Below are 15,486 nucleotides of genomic sequence, written 5' to 3'. Positions count from 1 at the left end.
TGTATTCTCTTCACCCTGATTTTCCTCCCTAGTATGTGTTGCCACCTGAAGCAATATTTGTCTGTCTTCCCTTAGGAAAAGAAAAAGTTCATGAGAGCAAGACTTTTGCTCTACTCACTGACATACTTACTCCCAGTGCCTACAAGAATGGCTGGTTCATAATGGGAACTCAATAGTCGTTGAAAACAAGTGCATTTATCATGGGAAATGATGCCTTACTGGTTTACCTGTACACACACTCCTTTTTAGTTTTCCCTCCCAACTTGAATGAATGATGAACACCCACCAGAGGAAGCAAAGGCAGAAACTGACGATTCTCCTTCAAGGTGGTTTTCAGTTTGGGACATGATCTCTAACCTCCGCCCCTGGCTATACACAGGCTTATCACTCAGAGCTCACTGACCCTGATGGGGACATCAAAGCCCTGCTCCAAAAAAACAAAACAGGCCCTAAGGGTCAAGCCCTCACACTTTATCAGGTCAACTTATAAAACCATAAAACAAACCATCCCAATTTCCCACATCCTGGAGTCGGAAATCCTTGAGAAACTGCTCCATGTGATGTCAACGTCAGGGCTGCTGCGCACTACAAGGGATAATGACTGCATTGGGAACTCCAGGAGGTATTTTAACTCCCCCAGCACGAGCCCCAGGAAGGCATTTGCTGGCCTCACACTGCAGCACCTTTCTGTCTTGCTGAGCAATCTCCCTCAGAACCCTTTCGCTAGGAAATTCTCCAGTGGCATCAAACCACAGAGCTCTGGGTACAATGACATTCCTGTGGGACCTTGTCCTGACGTGAAATTCTGAGATTTCCTGTGGGGCTCAGCACAGCCAGGGAAGTGACATTGTTGGAGTTATTGCTCATCAGCCTGAGGTTCTTCTTTCCGGGAGTCAGACAGGGGCTGATGTTTCACTCTCATCCTCTCACAAAGGGAAGAGGCTCAAGTCCCTAGAACTCTTACGACATGACACAGTCTCTCAAATAGACTCCTGAGGTAACTCATCTTGTGACACTATCTCTACAGACTTTTTTCTTATGAACTTTGTCTCCCTCTCTTTCTCTAAATTAGTATTTTTCCTGCTTCTCATTTATTGGAGTATAGAAATGTTTTTCCCCCCCTCTCACTTTCTATTTCCCCACCTGTAAAATGAGGATATGGACAATACCAAATTCAAAACTCAAGAGCCTCAATGATTCTCGTGTTCTCTCACTTTGCAGAACTATAAAATGGCCAGAGGGGGCCAGCTGCCCATAATGGGGAAGTTCAGCAAGAGGCCAAGAATTCACTGAAGGCTGGGGAGGCATGCCTTGGCAGATGGTGTCAAATGTGAAGAAGGCAGAGAAATAAGAGGAGGAAGAGAGAAACAAAGGTAACGCAGGGGCACAATTAGAGAAGTCAGAAAGGGAAATGAGACAGAGATGGGCAGAGCCCTGAAACTGCAAGTGCTGTGATGGCCTGAATGGGTGAGGGGCACTCACCAGAGGCAGAAAATGCAGGCCAAACCTGATCAGGAATTTGAAGATACGAGACAACTTATCCAAGGACACATGTCCACTTGTGAAGTCATCTGCGTATATATCTACTTCACCACTGAGGACACAAGGCTCTAAGGTAACTGCTGAACTACATACTTTGAGACAACCTCAAAGAATAAGAAAGCAATTTATGCAAGGAGCAAGAGAATGAAAGGAAATCTAAGAAGGGGTTACTGTCTGTGCATCTTTTAGAAACTGCTTTCAAAACATCTTTCAGAGGTTCCTCTGCTGAAAGACAGGGACAAAAGACTTAGTCCGGCTGACCACTGACCTTGTTTTTTCTCCCAGATGTTCTTTTACCTGCTAAAGAGACTGTGACGCGCTGACCCAGTGGTGCGACCCATGGGCCTCTGGAACGAGCAAGTGGAGGTCATGAAGTGGGGTGAGCACAGGGGCAGTGTTTGGTGCTGGAGATGGTGCTGACCCGATAGTGCGCCACGACCCAGGTGTGTGACCCAGAAGTTGGCGGGACTGCACTGGTAGCTCTGAGGGCAGAGAACCTGGGAGACACCAGAGCAGAGCACTGACATTCCCATGGCTAAAGCGAGGCCAAGGGCAGAGTCAACGAAGAGTACTTAAAGCACTCCAACCCCACCTACTATGCACCACCACTCAGAAATGGGTCTAGAAGCCTCCATTCCAATAAAAGGGGTACAGACCTGGCCCCTGTCAGGGCTGACAACCACAGAACAAAAAGGAGGCCCTGCTCAACAACCAGGGCAAGCTCTGGTCACCACAACACCAGCCGTACCCCCAATTCAAAAAGATACATGCACCCCAACGTTTATAGCAGCACTATATACAACATCCAAGACATCAAAGCAACCTAAACGTCCATGCACAGATGACTGGATAAAGAAGCTGTAGTATATTTATACAATGGAATACTACTTGGCCATAAAAAAGAATAAAATGCCATTTGCAGCGACATGGATGGAACTGGAGATTGTTATTCTAAGTGAAGTAAGCCAGAAAAGAGAAAAATACCATATGATATCACTCATATGTGGAATATTAAAAAAAACAAAAACAAAAACAAAAACACACCATGAACTCATCTACAAAACAGAAAGAGACTTGCAGACACAGTAAACAATCTTATGGTTATCAGGGAAAGTGGGGAAGGGATAAATTTGGAAGTCTGAGATTTATGAATGTTAGCCACTAAATATAAAACAGACTTAAAAAAAAAGCTTCTCTAGTATAGCACAAGGAACTATGTTCAATATTTTGTAATAACCTTTAATGAAAAAGAATATGAAAAAGAACATATGTATGTATATACATGACTGGGACATTATGCTGTACACCAGAAACAGACACATTGCAACTGACAGTACTTCAATTAAAAACAAACAACAACAAAAAAAGTGGAGATTCTGACACTGCTACCACATGGGGTCAGACTCCCAAATGCCACCTATGATTACATGCTCGATCTACCCAAGACAAACCTCTACTCAAGCACCTTATACTAGAGATTTCCTGGGGATGGGGGTCAGGGGGATTCTTACTTCCTCCAAATAACAGTGTTTAGCCTTTTAGTCCCCCTAGAGTTTATGTGATCTCTACCTACTGCCCTCCTGAACACATCAGTTTCATTTAAGTCACAGACAAACACAAGTTCATCAGACAACCTGAGAAAGAAAGGAAGGTAGCTCATGGGTACACGAAAAGCAAGGAGTGGCAAATGTTCCAATGCATATGGCACTGAGCGGGCTTCATCCAAAGAATCATTACATTTGTGGGCACCAAGCTTAAAAGGGATAAGACAAGCCAATAAATCGTGTAAAGTGATAAAAAGCTGATGCAGATAGGGACATTTGGCTCACAGAAGATTAAGGGGAGAAGGAACCCAATCACTACCTTAAATATCTAAAGCAATGGCTCTTAAAGTAGTCTGCAGACCACCAGCATCAGCAACACTGGGGAACTTGTTAAAAAATGCACATTCTTGTGCCCCTGCCTAGACCCACTGAATGAGAAACTCTAGGGGTGGAGCCGGGCAATCTGTTCTCATAGGCCCTCCAGGTGATTCTGATTGTGATGCACACTCAAGTTTGAGACTCTCATTGAAAAATGGAAGTCTGCAAACTTTCTGTAAAGGGCCAGACAGCAAATATTTTAGGCTTTATAGGGTTGTCTCAATTACAACTATTCAACTCTGCCACTGTAATGCAAAAGCAATACAGAAAATGTGCAAACAAATGGGCACAGCTGTGTTCTAAAAACACAAAAACAAGTGAGCCACCTCTGGCCAGCAGGCTGTAATTTGCCAACATGTGTTTTTAAGAAAGAGGAAGCCTTAAAAGGTAGAACTGAATCCAGCAGGTAGAGAGTTTAACTTCCAATGAAAGTTGCCTAATAAAAGCATAAATGTCTATCCATCCACCCTTCCATTTATTCATTACAGCCTACTGCCAAACCATTTCTCCTCTTTTTTCTTTCAAAAACCCTGGTTCTTGAAGTTTGTGGCATCATGCTGTACCATCCTCTTCTCTTCTTACCACTACAGTCTATCAATATCCTGGGTACTACCCATCATTCATCAATGGCTCACTGTCTTCCTCTCCACCACTCCTGCACCACTCAAGGTGATTCAACAAGAACACAGTTGACCCATCCAACACCATGACCTCCTCTCCGCTCACAGTTTTTACTTTATCTCACCTAAGCCACAAAGCCCACAATCATATCCGAGAGATCTCAACAATACCAGTAATTGCACCACTTCAGTTTCACCCCACTGCTTCCTATTTTTCCCAGATCATTTCTATCTGATAACTCGCCCTCTAGCACTTCTTCAAACCCATCACTCAACATTATCCGTTATGCTTCCATGGTCCCCCCACCCCCTACCCAGCTTAGCTTTCACAGCCCATCATTTATATTTATTCCCCCTGTAAACTCCCTTTTGCCACCTCTCCCTCTGTTGCACTTGCCTGGAAAAATGCCAGTCAAGCTAAACTTTACCCTCTACCTACTCCATGTTTGTACCCAAACAGCTGAATGTTGCTGGAAAAAAGCACTTAACTATGCTATGTGGTTTCACTTTAAATTCAGGACCATGAATCTCAAATGGGCACTCACCGCTGTCCAGAAATGCTATTAAATTTCCTTAATATGTTAACTTGTCTGTTCTCCAAAATAACTATTTTATACTTTATCTTGCCTCCTCAAATCTCCTACACTCTCTCCTCCACTCTCATTCCCAGCTCACTGAGAAAATAGAAGCAATCTGATGAGAATTCCCTCTTTCAACTACCAAATTTACTACCCAACCTGTATCTGTATGTATACTCTTCCTTCTCTATTGTTAAAACGGATGGAGTGTATCTGCTTCTATCAAAACACAATCCTTCCATATGGCGTTCATTCCATCCCCTTCTCAAAAACTGCACTCCCACAGTTATCCTTTTTCTTTCTTTCTTATTAATCTTTAATTTCTCTTTCTCTGCAAGAGAAATCCTTCTTGGTAAGGCAAGTCATTTAAAAAAACAAACAAAAAAACCCTTTCTTGACCTCACATTCCCCTGTGGGTAATGCCCCCATCTTTCCTCCCCTTCTTAGCAAACCTCTTGAAATAACTGTCTAGTAGCTGCCTCCACTTCTTTATCTCCCATTTGCTTCTCAGATCTCTCCAATCATGCTTCCCATCTCCTCTGCTGACCTGACTGCTGTCTAATTCACCAGTGTTCTCTTGTTGCCCAAAGCAGCAGTTACTTCTCCATTCTCTTAATTCTTAATCACCAACAGCATTCAACACAATTCTTCAAATACTTTCTTCTCTTAGCTTTCATGACACCACGTTCCTGTTTTCCTCCTACATTACTAGCTTACTCTTTTGTGGACTACTCCTCTGCTCAACTTCAAAATGTGTCATTTTCTGGGAAGCTGTCCTGGAACTTTTCTCTATCACCGTCTCTTAGAAACCCTCATCTCATCTCATAGCTTTAAACCTTATTATGACTCCCAAATTTATATCTCCAACCCAGACCTCCCCTGAATTCCAGATTTATACATCCAATTGCTTAAAAAACATATCCTCGTGGATGTCAAACCCAAACTTAACATGTCTAAAACAAGCACAATTGATTTATAGTCAATCCACCCCCTCCCAGTCTCCTCCATCTCAGTGAATGGCAGTCATCCAATTGCTCAATTTAAAAATCAGACACACACACACACACACACACACACACACACACACACACACACACAAATACAGAAGCTATCCTGGATTCTTCTCTTTTCCTCAAACCCCATATCTCCAATCCATCTATCAGTCTTAACTTACTTCTAAATGTATCCCTAAACTATCCTCTTCTTTCTATCCAGCTCCAATGCTACCAGTCCAATGTCATAAATATTTTAACATGTAAATTAGGTTACTTTCTGCTCAAAACCCTTTAATGTCTTCCCATGGCATTTAAAATACAATAAAAAAAAAAAACTCTTAAGCTGGGCAATAAGGCCATACATGACCTGGTCCCTGCCAACCAGAGTTAGAACAGAGTTTCCTGCAGAATACTCAGTGAGTCATGAATGGGTGGGTAATAGATGTGTCCAGCATTATTGATTCTTTTAGTCCCTAGAGTGGCTGGGTAGCTTAGCACAGTCAAAGCCCCCTAGAGCAGTTACCTCCACCTTGAACACCCTTTGTCCACTTATTCCAGTGAATCATGCAAATACTATTCTCTGGGTGCTATGATGTAAAAAGGGTTGGGAAGCACTGGGTTAGAAAATACAAGTGTGAATGGTTGAGGAACCTACTGAAAAGCCATTGCAGTTATCTTAGAAAGAGATGAAAGTATCTTAGTGGTGGCAATGGAAATGGAGAAAGATTTAGGAAATATTCAAGAGAAAAACCAACAAGAGGACTTCCAACAACTACTTCACCATAATCTTAATTATTTATCAGAAGTTGGGGTGGAGGTCAAGAATAACACCCAAGAGGACCAGGTTTGGAAGGGAAGACAGTAAGTTCAGTCTGAGACAATGAATTTAAGGTACCTGTGAGACATCCAAGTGAGATGTGAGAAGAAAACTAAATTGGGCCTGAAGTTCATAGAAGAAGTCTGGGCTACAGATACAATTTTGCATACAGGTAGTACCTGAAGCCATGAGAATGACTGAAATTCCTAGACAAAGAACAAAGAATAAGAGGACTTCGCCGCTAGAAAAGTCAATATTTAGTAAGACTGGAAGGAAAAAGAGGAACCAGCAAATAACACTAAAAGGAGGGACACTGTATCATAGAAACCAAGAGAAGAGCAGTTCAGGAAAAAGGGTGAGATTACTAGAAATCACTAGATGTGTCCAAGTAGGAACTGTGATGACAACACGTCAGAAATGGTTGAGGGCAGGGGAGAGGAGTGCTCCATCACGTGGCCTCTAGGATAACCCTTTTCTAACCCTTCCAACTTAAAAAAGTCTACGGCTCTTTGAGACCTGATCATAAAACTCCATGAAGGAAAACTACCCGATATTTTGTCACAGATGAGCCCTAAGAGTATCCAAACTGTAGTGTCAGGACCAATAATTTTACCTCCTATCTTCAAAGAAGACACTGGGGCTTTGTGCCCATCCAATACAAGGGTTGTAGAAGCATCGGTATTATTAAACCTAAGGAAATTATTAGAAGGGCTAAAATCCTATATTCAGGAAATAAAGGAGCAAAGAGAATGTCCTTCAGAGACCACACAATATCATAGCTGAGAATTTTGTGTAGTATATGTGTACCAACAGTATACTAAACATGCCAAGTATTTGTCTGATTCAGGACCTGAGTAAAAGACATCAGGAAAAGGATGCACAAAGACCACTAGCAACATCATAACCCTCAGGTCTTTGATTCCTTTCTGAAATAAAACAACAACAACAACAAAAACTCCAAAACCCCAAAATTAAAAATTACAGCCCACATAGAACACTTCTCTAAGTTTCATATGTGAGAAATACACGTATACAGCACAAAATAAAGAAATCTCATGAAAACAAATTTTATAAAAGCAAGACATTTCCTAATATATATTGTTCTTCCTCTGCTTCTCCAGGATCAGAAAGCCAAGTATTCATCTATAAGGACTATTAAAACTCTACCAGTCCTCTAAATTAGCAAATAAAACAAGTTTTACTGTTTCAGTTTGTCTTTAGTTTGCTCTAATCTTACAAGAAGAGCAAGAGGATCAAATCAATAGTGTTTACTATGGAGTTTGGCCTGTAGGCATGGTAAAGGGGTAGGTGAATAAGGGTGTGACTTCTGAGAGAGGAAGTCAGGGCAACACCTTGCATTCTTAGAAGTGGAGGTGTAACTGACTCAACTGCGGTGGCAACACTAACATGCAGGTATGTGTGGCAAAAGCCTCAAGTCAGTCCAATCCTACTCTGCTCCAAGCAACTCAAGAATTTCTATTTTCTTACAACTCAACAACAAAAAAATATACAGCCATACTAAAAAATGAGCAAAGGACCCTCAAAGAGACATTTCTCCAAAGAAGATATATTAATGGCCAATAAGCACAGAAAAAGATGTTCAACATTATTATCACTGGGGAAATGCAAATAAAAACCACAGTGAGATATTAATTTACACCCACTAAATGGCTATAATCAAAAATGGAAAATAAATGTTAGTATAGACATGGAGAAATTAGAACCCTCATATATTGATGATGGGAAATGTAAAATGATGCAGCTGCTATGGAAAAGTTTGTTAGTTAGTCAGGAAGTTAAAAAGATAAAATTACCATATGACCCAGCAATTCTACTCCTAGGTATATACCCAACCAAGAGAAATGAAAACAGATGTTCCAAGGAAAACTTGTGAATGTTGATAGCTTTACTCATAATAGTACACAAGGAGAAGCAACCCAAATGTCCATCAACTGATGAGCAGATAAACAAAATGTGGTATATCCACACAATGGAATATTATTCAGACATAAAAAGTGAAGTACTGATACATGCTACAACAAAAGTAAACCCCGAAAACATTAAGCTAAGTGAAAGAAGCCAAACACACAACAAAAACCATATACTGTAGGACCTATTTATAGGAACATCCAGAACAGGCGAATCTATACAGACAGAAAACAGATCAATGACTGCCAGGTGCTGGGAGAAGGGGAAATGGGAAGTGACTCCTTAATGGGTAAGGGGTTTCTTTTGGTGGTGGTGAAATATTCTAAGTTAGACAGTAATGATGGTTGTGCTTAAAAACAGGCATGGCAAGGCAAGTTCCTAATTAATTATTTTCACAGCAAATTAGTCTTTACTCCACCCAAAGACTGAGAGTAACACACACAAACCAGTCAGGGTAAAATAAACTGACGTATTAATTTCTGAAAACGAACTTTAACGTTATCAGCAGAGGCATTAACATCTAGATTAATGAGTTAACAAGGTACCCTGGGAGAGCCAATGGACAAACAAGGGCAAGGAAACTTCTATGTGACATTACTACTTTCCAATCGAGTGACATATTTATACAACTAAAAAAATAGAGATATGGCAACCGGAAACCCATAAAAGGACCTGGAGACAGTGAAAACAAGTAAGAGCTCAAAGCCACTAAAAGCACAGATGCATGACTCATCGGCACCTCCTTTGCTGATCTGTATAGGTCATCAGAGGGCAGAACTGGAGAGCTACAAACACACTATACTATCAAAGGGCTACTTACAAAACTTTCAGAAAACTTTGCCTTTCTTTTCATTAAGAAAGAGAAAAAAAATTAACAATAAAAATAAATAAAAGCCAATCTCCAAAAAAAAAAAAAAAAAAAGAAAGAAAGAAAGAGAAAAAGAGAACACAGTTATACATGTCAGAATTACCTAGAAATCACTGTACTCTTAGCTAAACCTCTAGGTCAGACAAGCAACCCAGGGTCCTTGCTCTCATCACTCTTGAGTGCTCTGAGGGGCACTGAGAAGTCAGGTCACATTACCCAGTGACACTTCTCCATCCAGGATCATACAGGGGCTCATATCATGATTAAATCACTCTACAGACCAGACGTCACAGCTGCCACTTGTCCCAACTCCACACCCACCCAAGTTACCATGGAACTGGTACAAACAGAACGGAGTTTAATGTGCTATTAGCTCTGATCTAAGTAGCTGACATAACACCAATTAAATTTATAATGACACTGGAATAATAAAAGAGCACTTAGCACACTTCTCTTTACAAACATGATTCAAGGGGTGGTTTTCATTTTGCCCTTTCTTCAATTTCCAGATGCTAGGCCATTTAGAAGTCACTTAAAACCTCTCTACTCAAAGAGCTGGTGTTTAGGGAGTTCCTCATTTTATAAGAAATGGATCACTAATATTAGAAGGCCCAGATACTGGCAGTACCCACGGCATAAGAAACCCCATTTCTTTCAGAGTAAAAATGAATGATATAGTGGTGAGAATCTAGAATCTAGAATCCTGGGTTCCCACTTCGATCTCCCTCTCTTTCTGACTGATTCTGGTTCTGACTCTGTGAAAGACATGTGATCTCCCTTTTCAAAATACGGGCAGAGGCCACCAAGTTTATGAGATGGCCTTATTACAGAATCCATGTCTATCAGGAAGTAAGAGCAGCAAATATCACTAACCTCCTGGCACTTGCATCCTTGAGCCCACCGACCAGCCCTAACAATGTCTATGTTTATGCTACACATGGAAGGAGTCACTAGGCCCTTTGGCCACATTTACATGGTTTATACTGAGGCTATCAACAATGGGTCCTTTGAATAAAATACTGAAAGTTTTATGTTCTTATGGAATACAGCAATTAAACTGAGTAAACTACATATATCTGTTAGTGTGGGTAGAGCTCAAAAAAAAGACAAGTTATTGAAAGATATGAACAATATGACATCATTTGTTGAATATAAGATGTTATGAAACATGGAATGAAAAGATATACCTAATACCTGATAGTAGTTGCTTCTGGTGAATGGGAATGAGACAGAGGTGAAGCCAAAAGGGAAGTTACAAATGAGACTTCAACTTCATTGGTATGGTTTTATTTTTATAAAAAATAAGCAAAGATAAATAAATATTCCAAAATGTTAACATTTGTTAATTCCGAGTGGTGAGTACACCAATGTTTGTTAAAATAGCTTCACACATTTTGTATCATTTTTTCCCAATTAAAAAAAAAAACCTTTTTAAGTTGATGGTAATACATTCAACCAGTAAACAGCTACTGAGCATCCATCATATGCAAATAACAAAATCCTGCACTTACCAAGTATTTACTGTGTGGCAGGAACAGCATCAAGTGATTTACATGTATTATGTCATCAGGTAGGTACTTTTTGTAATAAGGGAGAAATGCTTATTCTGTTTACCTCCAGTTTTCATCAGCTATTAGTCTTGGCCTCCTCAATCTACTTTTAGGAAGACTAGTGGCTTTTCTGAGTGGTGTGTTTGGAAAAAGGAACTATGGCTCAGCCCCTCTTGCTCTGCCAGGATCTGCCTGCTTGCAGAAGGTATACATTTTCCTCTTAAGTTTGACAGGCTCTGCCTGCCTCTGCAGAGAGAGATCTGTGGTTGTCGCACGCTTCCAGAGATTTGCTGGGTAAGTTCACCTAATTTGTATGTTTAATTCCGGATCAGTATTAGAAATCATTATTATTGCTGCACACCTAAGCCACATCCTTCAACCTAACCTTTATCAGTAATAAAGGTAAAGCATACATTCAAAAATTTTTATCAATTTGCCTGACTTTCAGTTGATTCCACACCTACATTGGAGATAAAGGGAAGTTTTTTATGGTCCCTATCCATAAACCCTGTTGTTACTGCTGCTTTACAAAAGAGTATTATTTAGGTCTAGAGACACTAATTAATTTACCCAAGGTGGTAGTAAGTGGCAGAGTCAGATTCATACTCATTTGATTCCAGAGTTCATGTTCTTAATAATTATGCCAAGTCATTATGCAATATACATCAGAGCAAAGAAAAGCAGTACCAATTACTTGTTAAGAATCATTAAGATGAACTCAAAACATATTCTAAAGGCTGAAGCTTTTCTTAGTATATAGAGAAAGATGGTAGGAACGTGCACATTTGTATGTGCATGTGTGTAAGTGTATACAGGAAACAGTGAACATGTTAGTTATTATAAAATCCTTTTAGGGAATTTTAACCTTCAAAACTAGTTCAAAAATAGTAGGCATGTTTGCTTTCACCCATGTAAGTACCCACCTCCCTCAAATTTTACTCAGGATATACAGATACATGTCAGGGTTTCTAATCTCCTATGCTTTAAATGAACTGTGCTGAAACATTCCTTGTAGTGTAGGCCCACAGACAGTGTACTCAGCTCTGAGGTTAGCTTGATATCAGCCTCTACCTCCACCAATCCCTCCCCTGCTTCCCTCAACATGCCAGGCTTGCACAGCTCCAGGGTCAGTGCTGGTAGGGCAAAGCCACAAAGCACCTGAAACTCAGGTCTAACTGAGCTTGACAGCCTCTGCTTCCAACACAAAACCAAGGGCCTGGACAGGAGGGCCCTAAGCATGGAGGGAACTGGTCCTACCCCTTCAACTTGGACCCTTCACAGCATAGGCTTGCCCGTGTGGGTGTTCCCTCAGTTCTCTGGACTCACACTACACGCTGTCCACACCTCTGTAATGAGCTTTTACATCCTGTTGCAGTGCCCTTGGCTCAGTCTATGAACCTTGTTTATCCCTCCCACAGCTACCTTTTCTCCTTAGTTGACCTAATCCAATTCTATGACTTTAAATGCCACCTATGAACCGACAATTTGTAAAGAATTCTCAATTTTATTTCACTAGCCTAGAGTTCCAGATTCTTATTTCCAACTGTCTATTCAACATCTCAACTTGGGTATCTAATTGTATCTCAAAGGTTAACAAGGCCCAAACCAAACTTACAATTTGCTTTAAAAAATACTTTTGAAACTTGAAAATTGACTAGGAGACACTGATCTATGAATTATCAACAGTGCATATGTTTCCATAAACAAGTGAAATCTCTGTGGAGTCCATTACACATGGAATGCTGTGTGGAAAGCATACTGAATGAACAGCACTGCACTGGGAGTAACTACTTGCCCAGAACAAAGTGAGTAAAACAAAGCTGATCTCATTCATTTTATCCTTAGCTCCTTTCCCTCAGGCCTTTCCAGCCTCATTTCTCACTCTAACCCTCCATTCCACCACTCTACTTCCAGACTTTTGTCCACGCTATTTCTTTTATTTGAAATGCTCTCTCCTCTGCCCCAACCATAAGTAGCAAAATTCTAACTAATCTTCAAGGCCCAAATGAAATGCCTCCTCTCTCATGAACCCATTCCTGATCTCTCCAATAGGTGAACGAGTGACATGTGGGAGGAAGGAGGTATGATTCCTTTGTAACAGGTCCAAAAATCTGAGTCCTTTCTTTCATCCCTACACCCAATTGTCTTGCCTCCACATCTGAATATATCTGGATTCTGACCACTTCCACTGTCACCAACCTGATCCAAGTCCAGATATAATGCTACAGACTCCTACAGGTCTTGCTTCCACCCCTGCCCTCCAATCTATTCTCAACACAGCAGCCAGACTGGTCCTTTCAAAATGTAAATCAGATCATGCCATTCTTCTTATTCAAAACCCTCCCCAAACCCCCAACTTCAGAGCATAATCCAAGACCCCTAATCCTAAAGTCCTTAATACCCTATATAATCTATTCACTGATACCTTCTGATTTCATTGCCTACTATTCATGCTGACTCAGCACCAGCTGAACTGGCCTCCTTGCTGTTCTCACAACTCATCAATTATGCTCTCACCTCTGAGAGGTTGGTTTTTTTTTCACTTCTGAGTTTTTATACTTCCTGTTTCCACTTCTTGGAACCCTTTTCTTCCAGTTGTATACATAGCTTGCTCCCTCATTCCCTTCAGGCCTCTCTGCTCAAATACCACTTTATCAGAGAAACTTTCCCTGTCAACACTATATAAAACAGCTTATATACTCCCACCATTCTCCGTCTCTTTACCCTGTGTTTTCTTTTTAGCATTTATCAACTATATTGTTTATTATCATCTTCCCTCCGCTCCAATTCTCCAGAACATAAGCTCCATCAGGGCCTTTGCTAATTATATCTTCTTTGCCTAAAAAAGTACATGGCACATGGTAAGTACAACAGACTGCAGGTTCCTTAATGTGTAAGACTGAAAGAACAAAAAGCCTCCATGATTAGTCATTATCCCCAAAGTACACTGTATAATCCCCAAAGTACACTCCATAATCAAGATACCCAGCAAACATAATGCTTTTTTTTAAAAACATACATACACTTCTTCTGGCCTACCTAACAATTATTACTGGCCAAAGCCTTATGTCTTGAATCTTAGAACTGTTAGTCCTCCCAAAGGAAGGAAAAGGAAAAATCAGTTGTAAGTGGAAAATTCAGCCTCTGATACTGAAAGCATCAATGCTTAAAAATTAAGGCAATTGATATTTACAATTCAGTTCAAAACTTGATTCATTTTAAGGCTTCAACTATAGTACCAGAAGCTCCTTCTTCCTCTTATGCTTTCCATTACCACCTCTCATACCTTTTCTGAAGAGAGAAGATGACAGACAGAGTCTGCATGAATGAAAGCTTTGAATTTGAACCCCAAAGTCCAGGCTCTGAGCATAAAGTGATGTTTTTCTTTACAGCTTTCTAGAGCTGATTAAACTCAACCACAAATGACATTTGTCTTGAGATACTTGTAAAGACTTAAAGTGCTGCTATATGTCATTCCACATGTATCACAAGACTTCACCATCTATACAGCATACGTAGTGATGAAGACTGTGTTCTAAATTATGTATGTGAGACCCTTTAGTTCAGTTAAAATGATTATATATCTCATTAAATTACGGAGTAAGGTAAGTTGGTGACTTAAGAAATGCCTAAAAGTAAGAAAGGCCTGAAAGTAATAAGCATTCAAAGCCTACATTGTCTAATACTAAATAGATTTTTTTATTCTCACAGTAACTCCCCCATTTCTAACCACCATCTTCTCTATCTCACCCTCTCTCAAAGGCTAACTGCATATTTCCACTGTCAAAAGCCACATGAAGGATGAGCAAAAGACCACAATCGCCTAGTTAATCTCTAGTACAACTACTGATCAAATCATGCTCTTTGAGCCCCTAGCTCTGGCTCTCCACTCTAAGTAGATGTGGGTACATGAGCCCTATGGGGTTTGGGAAAAGAGAGAGCTCAAACAATGTTCTTGTCAGCACTTTAAACAAAAAATCCATTCAATGAGAATGGTACCATGTTCCTTTTGCCCTTTCTCCTTAGGAACTAAATTAAATAGATTGCAGACAGTGGCAAAAGTTGGCCCTAGAACAGCCTCCCCCTTATTTGTTATTTTTAGCAATTTAGTCCGACAACGCCTGACAACTAAACATGCCTAGAATAGCTAAAGGGAGGGGGATTATCAGATACTACCAGCAAAAAAACACTAGTCATCACTTCCTCCAACCCTAAGAAAGAATCATTTTCCATGTCTTTATAGCATCACACAGAGTTTAAGCTTTTAGAGTCTCATATGAAAACAGAGCACATATAAAACATCAGTGGAAACTGATAATGCTTCCTGACCTGGAGTATTGTTCCACCCTCATGTGTTTTCTTAAAAACAAAAGCAGAATAAAATGAACTAAATTGTTTTACACAAAAGTTAAGAGTACAATGAATCTGTGTCCATTTTGGAAAAATTCCCTCACAAGATAACTTGTGTACACAAAGAATGGCTTCGTGAATAGTGATGGAATTGAAACATTCTTATTATAATGGTGGCAGGTGAAAGATTCATTTGAAAGCAAGACAAAGCGAGGTTGGAGAAAATACTCTAGTCATTCGTAGCAAGACAGTATCTCTCACAGACACTATGCGTAAAAAGTCTTTGAAAAAGGAGTATAATGGTAAAACAAAAAT

General features: G+C 40.3%; 1 protein-coding gene across 2 annotated transcripts in view; it reads right to left on the bottom strand.

Annotated features, from left to right (window-relative positions):
• The window catches only part of PFDN1 (prefoldin subunit 1), a 59,888-nt gene that overhangs the window by 3,836 nt on the left and 40,566 nt on the right, over positions 1-15,486 (bottom strand). The gene's annotated exons all lie outside the window — the stretch shown is intronic.

Source organism: Vicugna pacos, chromosome 3 (assembly GCF_048564905.1).
Source record: "Vicugna pacos chromosome 3, VicPac4, whole genome shotgun sequence".
NCBI lineage: Eukaryota > Metazoa > Chordata > Mammalia > Artiodactyla > Camelidae > Vicugna > Vicugna pacos.
Note: the sequence above shows the minus strand (reverse complement) of the source record. Positions and strands in the feature narration are given on the sequence as shown.